The sequence below is a fragment of the Coenobita brevimanus genome, chromosome 63 (genome assembly GCF_032717465.1).
Source record: "Coenobita brevimanus isolate Jiangsu-jjx chromosome 63, ASM3271746v2, whole genome shotgun sequence".
In the NCBI taxonomy this organism is placed as follows: Eukaryota; Metazoa; Arthropoda; class Malacostraca; order Decapoda; family Coenobitidae; genus Coenobita; species Coenobita brevimanus.
The window spans coordinates 10875331-10895646 of NC_137016.1; positions in this window are offsets into that span (position 1 = coordinate 10875331).

Below are 20316 nucleotides of genomic sequence, written 5' to 3' on the forward strand. Positions count from 1 at the left end.
CTGTTTATCCTTTAGAGGATTATGCTTGTCAAGGACTACAATAGTTTCTCTCTCTCTCTTGAAATTGGCGTTAGGTTAACTGGGCAGGAATTTCTTGCACATTTTTATCGCCTTTTGTGAAGATGGGTGTTATATTAGTGAGGTTCCATTGACCAGGTACCTTACGTCCACTCAGTGATTTATTAAAGTTTTAGTTATAGGAAAGGCTAACTGTCTATAGCAATCTGGAGGCACACGCGAGGGACATATTAACCTGTCACGTCCCGACCACTTTCGCACCTCTGACACCTCCCAGTCCCGACCATTTTTGGAATTTTTTTTTTTGGGGCTAAAACCTCCGCTTTTGGTGAGAAACATCGAAAATTCATAGAGAAATTGCTCACCCGAGGTTTAAAATACTCGATACGGGTAGGAGTACCTCCTTACCTTACAGGGTTTTCTATCAGGCTGGCTGCAAAGAAAACGAGTTCTATGGGAGGATAACTATTCCACACCACTCCTAAATGGTATTTATTTATTTATTTGGTTCGAATTTATATGTAGTAGGAGAGTATATTGGTTTTCAAACAGTAATATAGGCATTATAAGCATTGTTTCACTCACTAACTCATCACCATTCCTGATCTTCTTTTGCCATATTACCTGATCATCATTTCTGACCGTTTCTTCCTCTAATGCTATGTAAACTTTGTCCTCCACAATGTCATCGATTGGGGAATCACTCTGGCCTTGAATGTCTTTATTGGCCAGGTCACTGGTAACAGGTAAATTGCCAAGACAATGGCATGCAGGGGGGGGGAGGTTATGCGGTGTAAGGCATTGTCCCTGCTTGACATCTTGTATAGGAATAGAGAAAGGTGTCTCGTGTATACGTACGAAAAATCACGCCCAAAAATTGAAAATTGTGCAAATTAGGGACCTTGCAATTGCAAAACGTACCAGTACGTCGACGGGACTGGCAAATGCAAAATGTTGCAACGTACCCACACGTCGACGGGACGTCTCGGGTCAAAGACAAGTAATTTGTGATGGACTGTGCCTTGTGGAGCGAACAGAGAGCGAAAGGCAGATTAGAGAGTGTATTTATGAGAGTGGTAGAGGGAGAATGAAAAGTTCAACAATATTGTGGGAAGATTTCTATAGGCAAGAGAGAGCGAGAGAGCGAGTTGTTACTGTAGTGTTTAATAGGGTCGTTACTGAATAGGAATTTTTTTTTATCATTTACTCGGGGCCAAACCTCACTAGAGGCAGCAGTGGCAACAGAAACACAAAAGCACGTTCCCAGGCACCTACAGTATACAGTTAAAGTAAATGAAATATTGCAAGCTTGGACCATAGAACTTCATGATTTTTAGACAATTTTTGCTGAGTCTGTATTATTTATTTATTTATCTAGTCTTATTGTGGTCTACTTTTATTTTTCTATTTAATTTCTTCACTTTCTGTTTCTCAGCTCTTCCACTGTTGTTATCTCCTTCAACCAGAAATTCCAGTTTCTGCTGAGGGTCTCTTATCCTCAGACAGTTTTGTTAAGTTGTGGAGAGACCATTTGTAGTGACAGGGTTTGAAATACTCTCCATTTACACTTCCTCAAAAGATTTCTCTCTGTAAAGATGCATGTAATCATTGAAGGTAACATGAACAAACCAAACTATTACGTCATCAGACCAAAGGGATTAATATATATATATATATATATATATATATATATATATATATATATATATATATATATATATATATATATATATATATATATATATATTCTCTATCTTCAGCTCTGCCGTTTTTGTTTGTTTTCTTAATCGGTTTCTTTTGTTTTCTTTTTTTTTTTTTAAGCAACTTAACTAGTTTTTTATACCAGTTCCCTCCTTCTTTTCTCAGTTACATTGCCCTCTTTCTCCTCTGCCTCTGTTTTTGTTGCATACGCTTCTTAAAAATTCTCTGAATTGTTATTGTTTCCTAATCCTTCCCCCTTCTTTTTCGTTTAACTAAACCTTTACATTTTCTACACATTCCTACTTTGACAGTACCTTATCCCTCTTTATATTTTATGATATGTTATTCCTGCCAGCATCTCCACTTGTTCTGTATCCCATTCCTTCCCTCTTCTTTCATTCTCTTTCATTCCCTGTTTTTCCAGCCCATCTTCCTCTCAGTCCTCTTCCCTTCTCTCACTCTCCCCTCTTTCCCTCTCCTCCCACGCTATTTTCCTCTCTCACCCATCTTGTTCATTGACCTCCCCCCCCATCCCCTCCCCACACATCCCACTCCCCTCCCTACCCCAACCGCTTGCACAGTCTACGAGCACAGTCCCATTTCGTGATATTAGAGTTGGGATTACCAGGGTGTTCAGCAAAAAGGATCGTGGGTTGGTAGTTTTTAAGAGGTGGGGGGGGGGGAGAGAGAGAGAGAGAGAGAGAGAGAGAGAGAGAGAGAGTGCGATTTCTTTGTTGTTTTATTTTTGCGTCCATATGCGTTTGTCTGTCATTGTATACTGGTGTGTGTGTGTGTGTGTGTGTGTGTGTGTGTGTGTGTGTGTGCATCCTTTGCGCTATTTTGTATATACATTTGTCCTTGTATCGAGTGTATGTGTGTATTACTCGTACACACACTGGTATCTAATGTTCTGTGTAGGCTGGAAAGAGTGCCAGTGCATGAGAGAGAGAGAGAGAGAGAGAGAGAGAGAGAGAGAGAGAGAGAACAGGTCTGGTACATTGTTTTATTGGTCATGAAAGTCGTGTTCCACCAGCACCACCATTCCTAACCCTGTGCTCATCCCATCCACTCTGTTTCTGCCGTCCCAACCCTCTACCCCTCCCCCCCCTCTTCTTCAAATTCTATCCATCCTCTTGTCTTGCTCTCCTCCATTTCTTCCCCATTTCCTTTTCTCATCTCCCTCTTCCTCTAATCTTACCCCTTACCCTCCTCTCACAACCCTGTTCCTTACCCTCCCCCTCCAACTTTACCCTTTCCCCTGCGTCTCCATACCTTCCTCCCCTCCATTTCTTCATATCTGACTCCTTCTTCCATTCTTTCCCTTACCCCTCACTTTCCTCCCGTCCTCCACTCTGTATCGATCTGTCCTTCTTTTCTTTTAAAATTACCGCTCCCCTGTTCTGTCCAACTCTCTAATCAAGAGTTAGCCGATACCCCCAGTCATTCACATATGCAGCAGGTCAATCAAAGACCTGTCTTTCACAGTCTGTGATTCCCCCTGCCTATGACCTCGAGTCCGTTGAACCCAGTATATCTTCAACTTGGCTTTCATTTATTTAGTTTTTCACGGAAAGATCAACTCTGGAGGCTTCTTTCCACTCATTTTTCTTTACATAAAAAATCTCCCTCGCCTCTTCCTACCTCTTAGGCCTACTTCTGCTAAGTTTTCGTCTTTTTACCACCAGTCGACTTTATTCAGCGTTTCGAACCCCCTCAGCCGTCCATTTAGTACGAGATGTCCATCCTAAGCAAAATAAAACTCGATTGGTTGCAAAGAAATTGTACAAAGGATGACTTCACAGGGTTGACAGGGTTGCTGTCGTTTTTCCCCTCAAATTCTGCACCCACTTTAAATCAACCCCTTCCCCTACTGCATATATATATATATATATATATATATATATATATATATATATATATATATATATATATATATATATATATATATATATATATATATATATATATAGCCTCAGTGGTACAGTGTGCGTTTCGCACGGTGATGAACGAGGGTTCGCCTCCCGCCAGAGTTGTAAAAACTTTGGGAATCGTTCACCGAGCCACTTGCTACTTTGGCGGACATAAGGGGTGCTGTGGTTGAACCAGTGTCGCATACTAGTGTGCTTGCACCCAATCGGCTTAAGGCGGGCCGATTACATTTGGTTCACAGACTACACACACATCCAAAGCCACTACAACACTACAGTTACATTACAAGTACTTCTCACCCTACATACAGTCTCTACCAGACAGCCTAAGCCACTGGGTAGAGATACATTGGCTGTATCGTCCCTGTTTCGGTAGGGATAGGCCGGTCCTGCAGTGGACCTCAACGGCTGATGATGATATATATATATATATATATATATATATATATATATATATATATATATATATATATATATATATATATATATTAATACGAGGAAGAAGGAACCAAAGGCCGTGAGCCCGCAATTATTGTTCCTTCCAAGAGAGAAACAAAATACAAGAGAGAGCCAAATTCATGATCCGATCATTTTGAGATGCCTGGATACACTGCATTTGAAAGACTGGAGATCATAGGAAGCAGGAAATACAGACAGAGGGAGACAGTTCCGGAGTTGACCTGTTGCATAAATGAAAGACTGGGAGTAACGGTTAACTCTTGCATTAGAGAGTTGGACAGAAAAGGGATGAGAGTTTGCTCCTAGAGGGGTGCTACGCGCCCGTCGTAGAGGAGGAGGAATGCATGTAGACAGTTCAGAGGAGCAGTGACCATTGAAGTAGCGATAGAAAAGAGATAAAGATGCAACAGTGCGACGAAGAGACAGAGGTTGAAGGGAGTCAGTAACAGGAGGAGAGTTAATGAGACGAAAAGCCTTTGACTCCACCCTATTGAGAAGAGTTGTATGTGGGGATCCTCCCCACATGAGTGTTGTACCCCACACAGGGGCGGATAAAATCGCTGTATAGAGCCAACAATTGTGCAGGGATAAAGAAGGAATGGAGTCGGCTTAGCACACCTAATCTCTTGGAAGCAGATTTTACAAGAGATGTAATATGATCTTTCCAAGATAAGTCCCGAGTAAATGAAGCCCCAGGCATGTTCAGGGATGATGCAGGATTAAGCTGAATATTATTAAACATTAGTGGGTATACCTGCGGAATATTTTATCGGGTTTATAGGTGTAAAAACTGAGTCTTTGATGCATTAAAAACAACCAGATTATTTTTACCCCAGTCAGAGATACGATATATATATATATATATATATATATATATATATATATATATATATATATATATATATATATATATATATATATATATAACCTTGGAACTTGTTGGGAAAAGTAGTCAAAGACAGTCTGATTATGCAGAGAATACAGAATGAGAGATTCACTAGGAGAGTGCGCGCGAGCGAGATGGAGGGAAAGAAGGGGAGGGTGAGAATGGAAGAGGTCGATGTTGGACGGAAAGATATATTAGTGAGACCTGTGTGAGTTAGAGGGAGGCCAGCCTGACGGTGGAGGACACAGAGACATGGAGGTTATTTTTTCATGTCCACACCTTCCAGAACTTAGGTGTCTGCCTATAGCTAGAAAAGGTAAATGTGGAACTGACGCCGTGAGACGCTTATCCACGGTGTCCATCTCCGTATCGTAGGCCTTGGGGCTGTGGCAGGTCATTCACTCATTATACTGGGATACAAGGTCACCGCATCACCCAGGTTACCACAGTTACCTCCTCTAGTTGTTAGACAAAGCACTCATTTGTTTAACATCCAAGAATGGGAAGATGAACACGTGAATCGAGTGACACCAGCTGCCCTCACCAGGATTCCAACCCTGGTGCCAACAGACCGGCAGCTTCGCAGTCAGTGAAGAGATTAAGAGACAGATAGATAATACTCGCCGTTTTATCCACGTCACACCCTTCTCCTCTCCATAAGGCCTTCCTCCTATCTTCTCTCCCCATATCTACCCCTTTCTCCTCTTCTCCAATTTTACTTCCCCTCCTCACTCCAGTAGTAACCTTACCCCCTCCCCAACACCACTACTTTACTCTGTTCCTTCCCCCACTCATTCTACACTCCCCTCCCACCCTCCCCAGTTTCCCGTCTTTCCTCCCCCCTCCCATTTCCAGCCTTTCCCCCATTCTCACCACCTAATCACCCATCTACTAACCTCCATCTCACCCCTCGCCCCCCCCCCCCCAGACATCCCCCTTGCCCCTCACCATATTTCCCTGATTCGTACCAACTGACGTCTATTTGTTTTTTCGATTAAGTTTTCAATTTAGCTTACGTGGCGGGATGAATGAAGCGTCATGTGGGGGACGGAAATAAATGGGGCCGGTTTCATATTGCTCTTTGCTGATGTTGTCGACCAAAGGACCCGCCAGCCCTGTGTGTGTGTGTGTGTGTGTGTGTGTGTGTGTGTGTGTGTGTGTGTAATTTTCTTTTTTTGTATTCGAGTGTAATTTTCTTTTGTGTGTGTGTGTGTGTGTGTGTGTTTCTGGGGGTTGTATATGTTAGTGGTTGTTTATATGTGTCTTTTCTTATGTTTAGTTGGTATATAATTTATGTTGTGTGTGTGTGTGTGTGTGTGTGTGTGTGTGTGTGTGTGTGTGTGTGTGTTTCTGGGGGTTGTATATGTTAATGTGGTTGTTTATATGTCTTTTCTTATGTTTAGTTGGTACATACTCGTAATTTATGTTGTGTGTGTGTGTGTGTGTGTGTGTGTGTGTGTGTGTGTGTGTGTGTGTGGAAAGTGATGGATTTCAGTAAAGGCTTGCTTGTGGGTTAATTTCGCGTTGATCCACTTACATTTATCCCGTTTGGCAGGAGAATCCTTTTATACGCTGGGAATATTAGTAAAGTTGTAGCAGGAGTAAGAAAAGAAAACGTTATTGTTCTCAAGGGTTAATAGCGACGGTTTCTATCCTTCAGCAGTACAGGTGTGCCATGAGTTGAGTAAAATACTGAGGCGGTAACAAGAATATAGGGATAATCGTCTTGCTTAAAGGGTTAATGAAGACCGTGTGTAATCCTCTGAGCACAAGAGGTTCAGCTGAGTGTAATACTGAAATGGTAGCAAGAATATAACAAGAGTTTGTTTTATAAAACGGCATAGTATAGAAAGGAATATAGCTCATTTGAAACAAAAATTAGATTGCAGATGAGCATGAAGATTAGCTGATGAAAAGACTAACAGCCAGGCTGACAGATCAATAGATAGAGACAGACAGACATGCAGACAAATAGACATACGGACAGACGAACAGAGGGACAGATAAGTAGACAAACATACAGGCAAACAATTAGGCAGGCTGACAGACGGATAGAGAGAGAATGAATAAAAAAGATAGACAGCTATAGTTAACAAAAAAAAAAAAAAAGATTAGCAAAAGGGTAGAAAATGGAAAGATAGAAAGATAAGCAGACATACAGATAGAGACAGATGGATAGGTAAATAGAAATAATAACAGTAGAGTTACAAAGCATAGACACAAATAAACAGATAGGTAAAGAAAGAGGCCTCTTATGGCCGTAGTCACTATGCTATACAACGGCATTAGGAATATTGGCCTTATGGTTTGGCCACACACCAAGCCGACAGAGTTTATGACAGCGGTGGGATACAGGTTACTGGATACGCGTCAGCATTGTACGCTTTAAAATATCTCCTGTCAGCCTGTGAAACTATAGCACTTTTTGTCAGCAGTGGAGGTTGTGTAGCACCTATCACCAGTTCAAGAGGCTTTCTAGAATCTGTCACCAGCTTAGGAGGCATTCTAAAACTCCTCACCACCTTAGGAGGCTATCTAACATATCTCACCAGCGGGGGAGGCATTCTAACATCTATCACCAGCTTAGGATGTTTTCTAGCATCTCCCACCAGCCTAGGAGGTTTTCTAACATCTCCCACAAGCTTAGGAACCTTTCTAACATCTCACACCAACGTAAGAGGCTTTCTAGCATCTATTGTCAGGTTGAGGTTTTGTTTGGGACTTCTTTCTAGCCTATAGAAAGTTGTCTAGCACCTCTTGTCAGCATATAAGTAGCTTTCTAGCAATTCTTGTCAGTTTACAAGGCTTCTTTAGTATATTTCGATAGGTTAGGACGATTCTTAGCGCCATCTAGCCAGCTTAGGGTGTTTTCTACCATCTCTGCCGCAGCTAATTATTTTTCCCAGAACACTTTAGCCTCTTCACCCACTGGACACCTTGTTCATTTAATTGTTGCTGACAACTGGCAATATTATTTCAATTTTAGCGCCGCCTTGTACTGAAGGAGTTAATGAAGGCTCCTGGTAACCCATTCAGTTCTAAATATCTGTCCAATCCTTCCTAAAGTCGTCATGTAACAGGACAAATAAAGCATGAAAGGTATTATCTTACCGAAGGCGTTAATGAAGGCGTGACGATAACTTGGGATTATCGTTTTCCTATGAGGTCATGTTAGGTCAGTGTTTAAGTCTGTGGAATGCATGTAAAGTTGCTGTTAGTAATGGTTTTGGGCGTCAGCTATTACTTCATTTAAGAACTCATTAGGGTTTGGCAAAGCTTCTAGACGATGGACGTAATTATTGACAACAGCCGCGTTTGTTGTCCAACCTGTACCTTTATTTATGTGGCCGAGTCAGTATAGAGTTGCCTGCAGCCCTAATGGACCCAGGTCCGAATCCTGGTTGGGGCAGGGAATGGTTTAAGGAACTGAGTTTCGTTCAGGCAGACTTTGATGGTTTACCATACGACCCACCGACATTTTGTAAAAAAATCCCAGTTAATACCAATACGCCAGTCATGTATGAGACAGCCTTACCATGTATTCAATATGGACGGTGGGTTTTAGCGCCGAAGTGGTGAAATGTAGAGGTGTGTGGTACGTAGGAGAACTGTTGGACCTCAGGAAACGGGCTGGGAAGCCAATGCTTAGAGCTCGACACAAAAAAATGTGTATATTAACCCTTCACTACGTTGATGTCTTATTTTTCATATATTCTTGCTATCTTAGAACGATTACAGGACGCATTTCGAAGTGAAAGTGTTAAACATTTCCTTATTTAACGCCTCTCTTTTATTAAAAGTCGTTGCCAGTTGAGTAAAATGGTGAAACCGCAGCTTGGGTAATAATACAAAAAAAAAAACATCATTGCAGACAGGGACTTACCTGTCCGAGATTCCCACGACTGACCTGAAAAACGTCGTTTGTGTCACACACACACACACACACACACACACACACACACACACACACTCACACAAGAGTTGTTGCCACCATGATAGGGTGAGTGAACGTAAAGCCAGTCATTATCGTAGTTGATCTTCATCACGGATAATCCCACAGTCAGCACCTATAAACACCGACCGACCTTATTTCCCTGTACGAGTGTGTGCGTCAGCCCGCTTTCCCAAACATGCGTTCTGGTTTTACGTGTCATAATTGTGCCAATGTGTGTGTGTGACCTAAAGCCTGACAATATTTGCAGAGAGACAGACAGACAGACAGATGGGGGTGCGGGGGAGAGGAAAATGTTGGTGGATGAAGTTACCACAGAGCCATTCTGAGGTGGCACAAACACTAATTACTTGTTTCTTTTGTGGTGGTGTTGGTGGATGACAAGGTGGAAACAAGTGAAGCGCCTAAAGTAACCTAACTGTGGGGTAACTGTGGTAGAAGATTGTGTTTTGATTAGAGAACTGTGTCAGTTATTTTATTTATTCATTTATCTTTTTTTTTTTTTTTTTTTTAATGCAAGGGTTTCTCCCAAGGTGAACATATATATTTTTATTCCTGGAGATTGACCAGGTACCATAGTTTGTATCTTGCCATCTTGGAATTATTTGATATAGCTAAAAGGAGATTTGTCGAAGTGGATGGGTTAGATACAGCCTTTATAAACCCCTTCACTACAAGGATGTTCACCTAATATGAATAAAATCATGAGTCATCAGGAAGCATAATATGTCAAATGATATTCACAGGCTGAACCTGGCGGCAGTAAGAACAAAATGATAAATACCAGTACGTCATAGTGCTGACGAGGCTAATGTGGACGCTGTTTGTAATGCCGGCACTACAGCGGGGCTCTCCTGACCTGAAGAAAAACCTTTAGTGTTGGCAGTAGACAGGTAGATATATAGGTAGGTAGATAGATAGATAGATGGACAGATAGACAGATAAATGTGTGCGTGTATACATCATATCACCTTGACCGAGGATGTTGAAAACTTGAATGCATAAATGGAGAAACTATAGACAGATTGATAGATGGATAGATGTTTGCGTGTATACATCACTACGACCAAGGATGTTGAAAACTTGAATGGTGAGTTAATAGACAGACAGATAGATGTGTGTGTATACATATAATCACGGTACTACAGAGGATGTGAAAGACTTGAATGCTGAGTTAATGGAGGTGTTGACCCTTTATCGTCAGGCACGTCAGACCTAATGATAGTCCTGCTTTGTGTTTTTTGTTTTCCTGTTTCTGGACCCAACTCTAACAACACATGGTGGAAGGAACTGGATGAAGAGGATGGAATGATAGTGATGATGGTGGTGATGAAGACGCTCGTGGTGATGAATGATAGTTTTTTGTCTCAGTGTAGAAATGTAATCCACAATGGCAGGAAACACAGTAACTCCAGTGCAATTCACGTTTGTGTAATTCTGCAGGAGGAAGTTTTTTTTTTTTTTTTTTTTTATATTTTCCCTTAATCCCTACAGTTGACTCATATGTTTTTTTTTTTTTTTTTGCTAGGTTCTGTCAATTTAATTTCGCTCTGGTGTAACCCTTAACAGTAAAGGGGTTAGATTACTTTCTCCATTAAACTTTTAGGTAATGAAAAGTCTTAGGCAAACTATATATAAATGTTTGGTGGTAGCAAGATTTCACCAAGAACAATGTCGTCAGCATGAAGAAGTTAGGCTGGACTTGTGAAAATGAAAATTTTTCTCAAACAAGGTTCGGGGATCTCTCAGTTAATCCGCCACAAAAATGCAAACATTTCTCTTCATTCCGCTAGTATTTTCCATCTGGCTTCCTGGAGTTGAGCAAAGTAAGTTAAACTGATGATGGCAACATATAGTTCATTTGGTTAATGCAAACTCGAGATACCTACCCCATTGGTCATTTAGATAGATTACACAGTTCTGAGAAAGTTACATCGAGTTTTTGTTTGTAAGCTACCATTGATATTGGGTACCTATTCACCATAGTGTATGTATATTAAATTATCCTCCATGAAGTTTATTTTTAAGCAAATTTTGCTAATTTGTTCCTCTAGCAGAAATTAGAACTGAAAACTTTCATGTCCAGTTATTTGATTTACCTGAAAGGAAGTGAGACTTTTTTTTACCTGGAGTGATCAGATGACCCACATAAATTAGCGATGCTAAGGACGTTATTTATGTGATCGATTCAGATTCTGCAGATAAATATAATTATCTAGTATTAAATTATCTTATGAATCCTTGAACTGATTTGGATCAACTGACACCAACGTTGTGTGTGAGTCTGGGGAAGAAGTGACATGATTTGCTGCTGATCGATCCAAGATCAAAGGTCATGGGTCAGGGTCGGATTTTGTGGTGCCATGTTATCTTATGGATGCATAATTCGTTTTGGACCAAATTGACGCATACGTTGGTTGTGGGTCTGGCAGGAAGTGATACGATTCTGGTGCAGACGAGTGAACGGTCAAGGTCGCTGGTCAAGGTGAAAGTTCCGGCCCGGCGTTGTTTTGCTGTCTGAACACCCTCCCTTGGTTGACACTGTTCTCACACCTCACCCACCTGCACCTCTTTCATGTATGATGGTTTTTATTGTTTGCATTTTATCAGCTAATAATACTCAGACTCCTAAAACTGTTCTTTATTCATTTGACATATATTCATCCATGAGAGTACACGACTCAGACAGTGGCAGTGACGAGACCTGTACGGTACCATGTGAGTGATACAACGCGTGATCATCACCCACCTCTCTACCACAGTAATTCTTTAATATCAGTAAAACGCCTTTGTCGGCGAGGTACGAGCAAGACCATTTAAATCCGAAAGCATTGAAATGTCACCTTACACCCCAAGGATGGCCAGAGTACATTGATGGCTATCTACTACTTACCAAGTTTTATGCTTTTACGACAGTGTCTGACCTGTGGCCCTCTTCTGAAGATATTCGACATGCTGCGCTTGGCGTGTGTCACGTGCCACGTGCACCGCCGAGGTGTAATGAAACTTGTCAAAAACAAATCTTAAAGAATGGGGCTCTCATATAGTGCAAACCCCGCAGTGATCGGCCCTGTGGTTGCCGAAATATAAGCTTCGCAAAAGCGTTACGGTCGGGCAGGGTTGGGCAGCTCATATGTGTGAAAATGCTACTACTTGACAAGAGCAGGCTACTACTTGACGAGAGTACCACTTGACGAGAGTAACCACCTCAAGCTTTCTGTTATGGATGGCTAATACTAGCTTTGCTGGCAAGAGCTAAGTCTATATATTCAGGTCGCCTTGGGACATACGAAAATTGCAGAAAACAATGTAAACAAATTTCTGTTATAGTACGATTAATATATGTTAGTATTACTTGCATGATTCCCATGATGTAAACAATGCAGTGTAGTATAATATTGTTTCCATTGTTTCAGGTAATTAATTGTGCAGTACCTGGTCTACCTGTGTAAGTACCACCTTTATGCAGTTCATGGTTTGTTACACCATTCAGTGATTAGTGGGTCGTTTCAAACATACCATTTGTTATTTAAAGTTCTGAAGGAATTAATTTTTTCTTCCCTATAAAATACGGGGTATAACGATGGAAATTAAATGTCTCCTATTTCATGAAATGTTTTCTTTCAGTAAATATATGTTTTCTCTGCCATACGTTTTAGAGGAACGAACACATAAATAATTTAGTGCAGGCCAGTTCCCATGTTTTATATTCACATTAACTTATATAACACATTCAGCAATGAACCTCTTGATGTAGCCCCATTTCAGCGTTATGTATACGAGTGTTTATTAAATTAAGCAATATAAAAATAATGCAGTATTATATCTTTGGCAGTAAAATAATATGCCATCCTAGTTACGTCGTTCCGAGATAAGCCATTAATTCCATCACTCGGCTGATGCATTATATTGTAATCACGCTGCCAACTGTCCACTTCACTCAGCTTACAGACGACTTGTACAAGTGAAGCAGCTAATACAGTCTACATTGAACCCTTCCAGTTCCATATATATATATATATATATATATATATATATATATATATATATATATATATATATATAGAGAGAGAGAGAGAGAGAGAGAGAGAGAGAGAGAGAGAGAGAGAGAGTTGGCCTACAGTCCTAACGGACCCGGGTTCAAATCCCGCTGGGGGCAGGGAACAGTTTAAGGATTTGAATTCAGGAAAATCAGACTTTACTCATTTACCAGAAGACCCGCCGACATGTCGTAAAAATACCCCCGCTAATACCAATACACCAGTCCTGTATGAGACAGCCCTAGTATGTATTCAGTATGGACGGTGGGTGTTAGCGCCGAAGTGGTGACATGTAGAGGTGTACGGTACGTAGGAGGACTACTGGGCCTTGAAAGCAGGCTGTGATGCCTATGCCCAGAGTCGGTCACATAAATATATATATATATATATATATATATATATATATATATATATATATATATATATATATATATATATATATATATATATATCGTGCAGTGCTGCATGTATTGCAGTAAGCCTGTCCTTGTTACATATTCTAGCATGAGCTATTAATGTAATTTGGATCATTTTTCTCTTTTTATACACGACATTAAGGGAAGGCCATTGTCATTGTGGACGACAGGCATATTTTTATAACGATGCCTGAAATGATAATATGCGAGTATTTACGCAATTTTATTATTTTTTGCACTAAAATACTACATAACTCTGTTGTAAGAGAGGCGGTCATGTTCGTCCATTGTGCTCGCTGTGATGCCAACGTAGGCTAATTATGATGGAGTAAAATTATTATGATTCTGTGGATTGAGGAAGCTGCGTGAATTATTTGAGGTTCGTTTTCTATTACTCGCTTTAAAGGGAAACGTAATTGAAAATTATTGCATGTGAGAAAGATTATGCTATTAGCAGGTTCTATTAGTGAAGCTAATTTTCATGTTTATGATCTTTCTTTTTCTATCTCCATTCATTCCCTATTTTGTTCCTCTTTTTTTTTTTTATGTATATTTATTTATATATATTGTTTCTTCCCCTGTGGCGGGGGGGGGGGGAACAATCTGGCCGCATTATGAGGTGGTACTACTACTCTGCGGCCAGGTTGTGTTAGGAAGAATACTGCCACCGTATTCCCTGCTTGTCGTAAAAGGCGACTAAAAGGGGCGGGGTGAGGGGACTAGGGACCCCCTCCTCTGTTTTTTAGTTCCGAAAAAAGAGACAGGCCGGAGAAAGGGATGGGGGAACTCGGTTATCCCCGTACTCTAAAGATTGGGTCTATGAATGTGCGTGGATGTAGTACGATTGAGGCTAAAAGGGAGAAAACTGGGAGAATGTTTGTGAGAAGAAACTTGGATGTGTTAGCTTTGAGTGAAACGAAGATGAAAGGGAAGGGTGAGTCTATGTTTGGAAGTGTGAATGGAGGATTGTCAGGTGTTGATAGAAGAAGGGCAAGAGAAGGTGTGGCCTTGTTGGTGAGTCAGGAAGTACAGTAGTGTGTGACTGAATGGAAGGAGGTGTCATCGACACTGATGTGGGTAAGAGCGAAATTTAAAAGTGAGTTGTGAGTGTTTGTGAGTGCATATTGGCCTGGTAGTGAAAGGGATGAAGAAGAGAGGGAGTCTTTCTGGAATGATGTTGATGAGTGTCTGCATAGTTCTGGAGCGAATGTGAATGTGGTAATGATGGGAGATCTGAATGCTACTGTGGGAAATGTAGCAGTTGAAGGTGTACTTGGTATGCATGGTGTGCCTGGAAGAAATGAAAATGGGGAACGAATGATAGGGATGTGCGTTGAGTGAGAGATGGTGATTGGAAGTACCCTGTTTGAGAAGAAAGATATAAGTATACATGGATGAGACAGGAGGGTGGAAGGGTTGTTGATAGAGCACTGATGGACTATGTGGTTGTGTCCAGGAATGTAATAGGAAGATTGTTGGATGTGAGAGTTCTGATAGGGGAGGGTGGAGGTATGTTTGACCACTGCCTGGTGGAGGGAAAGTTAAGAGTAGGTAAGGGTTGGGTGAAAGCTAGGAGGGTAGGTGTGGCAGGGAGACTTTGAAAGTGAGTTGGATAAAAGAGAGAAAATGATAGAGTATCAGGAGAAATTGAAAGATGAGTGGAATGTAGTGAAAGATCAGGAAAATGGCAGTATGGAGGAGGAATGGCAGTTGTTTAGGAGTGCTGTGGTGGGGCATGCGGAAGAGGTGTGTGGTGTGAGACGTGTGGGTTGTGGTGTAAGAAAAGGAAGTGAATGGTGGTGCGAGGATGTTAGTATGGCTGTGGCTGAGAAGAGACATGCATATGAAGTGTGGCTGCAGAGGAAGGATGAGGTGTCATATGAGAGGTATAAGAAAAAGAGGAATAGGGTGAGAAGGGTTGTGCATGATGCTAAAGTGGCAGCAGATGAGAGGTGGGGTAGGCAGTTGCCTGAGAATTTTCAACAGAATAAGAAAATGGTTTGGAAGGAGGTGAAAAGGGTGCGAAAGAGAGAGTCTGGGAAGGAAGAGCGAGTAAGAGCAGAAGATGGAAGGAAGTTAATTGAGATGGATGCAGTAAGGAAGAGATGGGCAGAGTATTTTGAAAGATTGTTACATGTAGAGGAGGAAAGGGTGGCTGAGATTGTGGCGGATGGAAGGGTGCAAGGAGTAAATGGATTGGGAGAGTTGAATGATTCTTTGATCACGAAGGAGGAAGTGGAGAAGGCAGTAAAGGAGATGAAGACAGGGAAAGCTGCAGGTATGGATGGGTTTGCTGTGGAATGCCTGAAGGGTCGTGGAGTGACTGTTGTTGACTCGTTAATAAGATCGTTGAATGTGTGCTTTGTGAAAGGTATGGTGCCAATTGACTGGGCATGTGCTTGTGTGGTCCCGTTGTATAAAGACAAGGGTGATAAGTATGAATGTACTAGTTTTAGGGGTATAAGTCTGTTGAGTGTTGTAGGTAAGGTGTATGGTAGAGTGCTAATTAAGAGAGAGAGAAGGTACAGAGGGAGTGATTGGTGATGAGCAGTGTGGCTTTAGGAGAGGGATGAGATGCGTGGATCAGGTATTTCCTGTGAGACAAGTGTGTGAAAAGTATTTAGCGAAAGGCAAGGAGGTGTTTTGAGCATTCATGGATTTAGAGAAAGCGTATGATAGAACTGATAGGGAGGTTTTCAGGACTGTTTTAAGATTGTATGGAATTGATGGTAGGTTACTCAAATGAGTTTTTATGTCAATAGTAGAGCGTGTGTAAGAGTCGGATATACTGTGAGTGACTGGTTTCCCGTGAGAGTGGGGTTGTGGCAGGGATGTGTGATGTCGCCTTGGTTTTAATATTTATATGGATGGTGTTGTAAGGAGGTGAATGCAAGAGTTTTAGGTGGAGGTCTGAGTCTGGTGAATGTTGACGGTAGACAGTGGAATCTGAAGCAGCTGCTGTTTGCAGATGATACTGCACTGGTGGCTGATTCAGAGGAGAGATTGAGACAGTTGGTAGAGGAGTCTGGAAGGGTGCGTGAAAGGATTAAGAGTAAATGAGAATAAGAGTAAAGTGATGAAGTGTACGAGGTTGGTAGATGGTAGGAGGATGAATATAGTTTTGAATGGTGAGTTGCTTGGGGAGGTAGAGTGTTTTAACCCATCCTATCCCAACCGATTTTCCACCACTGACTCCTCCCAATCCCGACCAATTTTGGAAAAAAAAATTTTTTGGCTCCAACCTCCGCTTTTGGAGAGAAACATCGAAAATTCATAGAGAAATCACTCACCTGAGGTTTAAAATATTCGATACAGGTAGCAGTACCTCTTACCTTACTGGGTTTTCTATCAGGGTGGCTCCAAAGAAAACGAGTTCTATGGGAGGGTAAGTATTCCACACCACTAATAAACGATATTTATTTCTTTATTTGGTACAAATTTATATGTAGTACAAGAGTATATTGGTTTTGACACAGTAATATAGGGAATATAAGCATTGTTTCACTCACCAAACACATCAACATACCTGACCATTTTTGGCAACATTGCCTGATCATCATTTCTGACTGTTTCTTCTTCTAATGCTACATAAACTTTGTCCTCCACATTGTCATCGATCGGGGAATGACTCTGGCCCTGAATTTCGTACCATGGCACATGTCTTTACTGGCCAGGTCACTGGTAACAGGTGAATTGCCGAGACATTGGCGTGCGGGGGGGGAGGTCATGCGGGGTAAGGCATTGTCTGGCACTTGTAGAGGAAAGTGCCCCATGTATATGTGCCAAAACTTACGGGCAAAATTTGAAAATTCTGCAAATTAGGGACCTTGCAATTGCTGGGTGTTTATATATGTCAATGGAAGTCACAGTGACAAAACATGTGGACATATAGATACGTCAGCGGGAGTCAGCGGGTTAAGTATTTAGGGTCACTTGGTGCTGTGGATGGATGAATAGATGCAGAAGTGAAGTTTAGAATGAATCAAGTAGGAAAGGTGCTGAAAGGAATGAAAAAAGTGTGTAGATGTCATTTGCTTAGAATCGATGTAAAGAGAAGGCTGTATGAGGGTGTTGTGGTACCGACTGTGTTATATGGGGTTGAAACATGGGATATGGGTGTAGCAGAGAGGAAAAGTTTGAATGTGATGGAGATGAGGTGTCTGAGGAGTTTGTGTGGAGTGACGCGTATGGATCGAGTGAGAAATGATTAAGTGCGAAGGAGAACAGAAGTTGTTAGGGAGATGGCTGATTAAATTGAGCAGAGGGTGTTGCGATGGTTTGGGCATATGGAGAGAATGGATAATGAGCAATTGGTGAAAAAGATAACTAGCTCTGATGTGAGAGGTGTAAGGCTGAGAGGATGACCACGAATAGAATGGATGGACAGTGTGAAGAGAGCGTTAGATGCGAGAGGGATGTCTGTTGAGCAAGGAAGAGTGGCTGTGCGTGACCGATTTTAATGGAGAGAAATAGTGAATGAATAAATGATGACGCAGCCCTGAGGGGATATTCTCTCTCATTTGGTCTGTTCAGCTAATCAGGTCAGATGCAGGTAAGGGGATGGGTCTTTTATGATGTGGCAGGGGTAAACCAGCAATGCTGTAGGGCCCTGCTGCGGATGTCACTGATTGCACTGCGCAGTTGACCCTCGTGCGGTGTGGTGCTGTGAGGATCTGTCCGTTCTCCCCTTTGGGGCTAAGATGTGAATGAATGTGTTTGAATGGATGAGTAAATGGGGAGTGTGTCGTCCTGTCTCGGCTACCTTCCTTTCCTTGGGGGAAGCAGCCTAGGTATATACAGTAGATAGATAGATATTTATTTACTGTTTACATTCATGTATATATATGTATACGCATGTATACATGTACATTCTCTCTCTCTCTCTCTCTCTCTCTCTCTCCTCTTCATTCACCAGTTTTCACCTTCCTTCTCCTATTGCCGCTTCTTTCTCTCCCCGTCTGTCCATGTGACGTGCTGGCAGACATGCACAGAACAGGTGTCCTCTCCATTCAGCATTACGAAAAGAATTTGTCTCCTCTCTTTTTCTCTCCATATCTCTCTCACTTTCTCTCTTCCTTCCTTCCCACCTCTTTCAGTCTCTCCCTCCTTCTCTCCCTCTTTCCCTGCATCCATTTCTCCCCTCTTCTCCTTTCCAACCCCTTTCATTCCGTCATTCTCTTTTTCCATGTCTTTTTCTTCCCTCTCTCATCCTTCGTATCTCTTTCTCTGCTCTTTCCTTCATCGTTGTCCATTCCGTTCTCTTTCTTCCCCCCCCCCCTTTCTATATCCATTTCTTCTCTTTCTCCTTTCTCTCAGTATCTCTTTTTCTTTATCCGTCCAGAGTTGCGTCCCTCCCTCTTTTCTTTGTTAGATTTTTTCCTACCTATTCTCTCCTCCCTTCCTCATTGTATCCCTCCCTCTCTCCTTGCATTTCTTTCCTTCTCAGGCTTGTTATCGTAGTCTTTCCACCATTTTGTTTTTTCCCTCTTTCATTTTATTTTCTTCTTCCCTTCCTTCTCCCCTTCCCGACACCTCTTCCTTTTTTATGTTTGTTCTCTCATTCAGGTGTTTCAGTCTCCTCTCCTATAGCTAGCCAGTTGTCAGTGTATCTGTCTGTCCTTTGTTCTCTCCTTGTTTCTCGTATTTTTCCCCCTTCCGTCTACTCTATCTTTCCATTACTCTTCTCTTTCCTCCCGTTTCTCCTTTCCTCTTAATTTTCTTTGGTGTACAAGAGGCCTAGGGGCAGTGTATGGTGTAGCCCTGGCCTCCTCTGTGGAGTACAACTCTCATGTGTGGGGAGGCTCCCACACATACAGCTCTTCTCACATATGGTGGAGTCAAAGCGCTTTTCGTCTCATTAACTCTCCCTTCCTCTTACTGACTCCCCTTCAACCTCTGTCTCTTCGCCGCACTGTTGCATCTTTATCTCTTTTCTATCGCTGCTTCAATAGTCACCGCCCTCTGAACTGTCTGCATGCATTCCTCCACCTCTACGACGGGCGCGTAGCACCCGTCTAGCAGCAAACCCTCATCCCTCTTTCTGTCCAACTCTCTAATGCAAGAGTTAACCGTTAATCCCATTCTTTCATTTATGCAACAGGTCAACTTTGGAACTATCTTCCTCTGTCTGTAATTCCTGCTTCCTATGATCTCCAGTCTGTCAAACGCAGTGTGTCCAGGCATCTCGAAATGATCGGATCTTGAATTTGACTCTCTCTTGTATTTTGTTTTTCTCTCTTGAAGGAATACCTTTGCGGGCTTGCGGCCTTTGGTTCCTTCTTCTTCACTTAAAAAAAAAAAATCCTATCCCGACAAACCTCCTATTAGTCATGGCCATCCAAAACCACCGCGTATCTCGTCCCCTGACCCCACCTCCTCCATCCCTTGCCTCTCGCTCTCGTCTTTCCTTCCTCCTCCTCCCCCTCCTTCAAAAACCCCTTTTCCCCACCTCCCCCTCCATCCTAGCCCTAAGCTTTTCAGGTTACACTATGGTAGTCTGTTCTTCTCCTTTCTTCTGCTATCCAGTAAAATGTCCACCCCAGTTTTTCTTATGCTGCGTGGTGTTCTTTCTTACTTTTTCCCGCTGATTTCGGCAGGAGGGTTTGGAGGGAGGGGGACAGCCTTCTCCTTTGCTGTACTGATCCAATACTGGTTGTTCAGTTTCTTTTCTGGGTGCTGCCTTGCTTGGGTCAAACGGCCTACTGCAGTTATAATCGTTTCTTATGTTCTTATGTTCTTGTTCCTATCTCCATCCTCCCACCCTACCGTCATCCACTCACCGAGAGATATTGAGAGAAGGAGACAAAAGTGTAAGACGACCCTAAAATTCGCTGCCTTTATTTCCCAAGGCGTTTATTTCATTCCTTTGAATAGTAGACTTAAGGGGGGTTAGGACTCCTTTACACTTTATTATGTG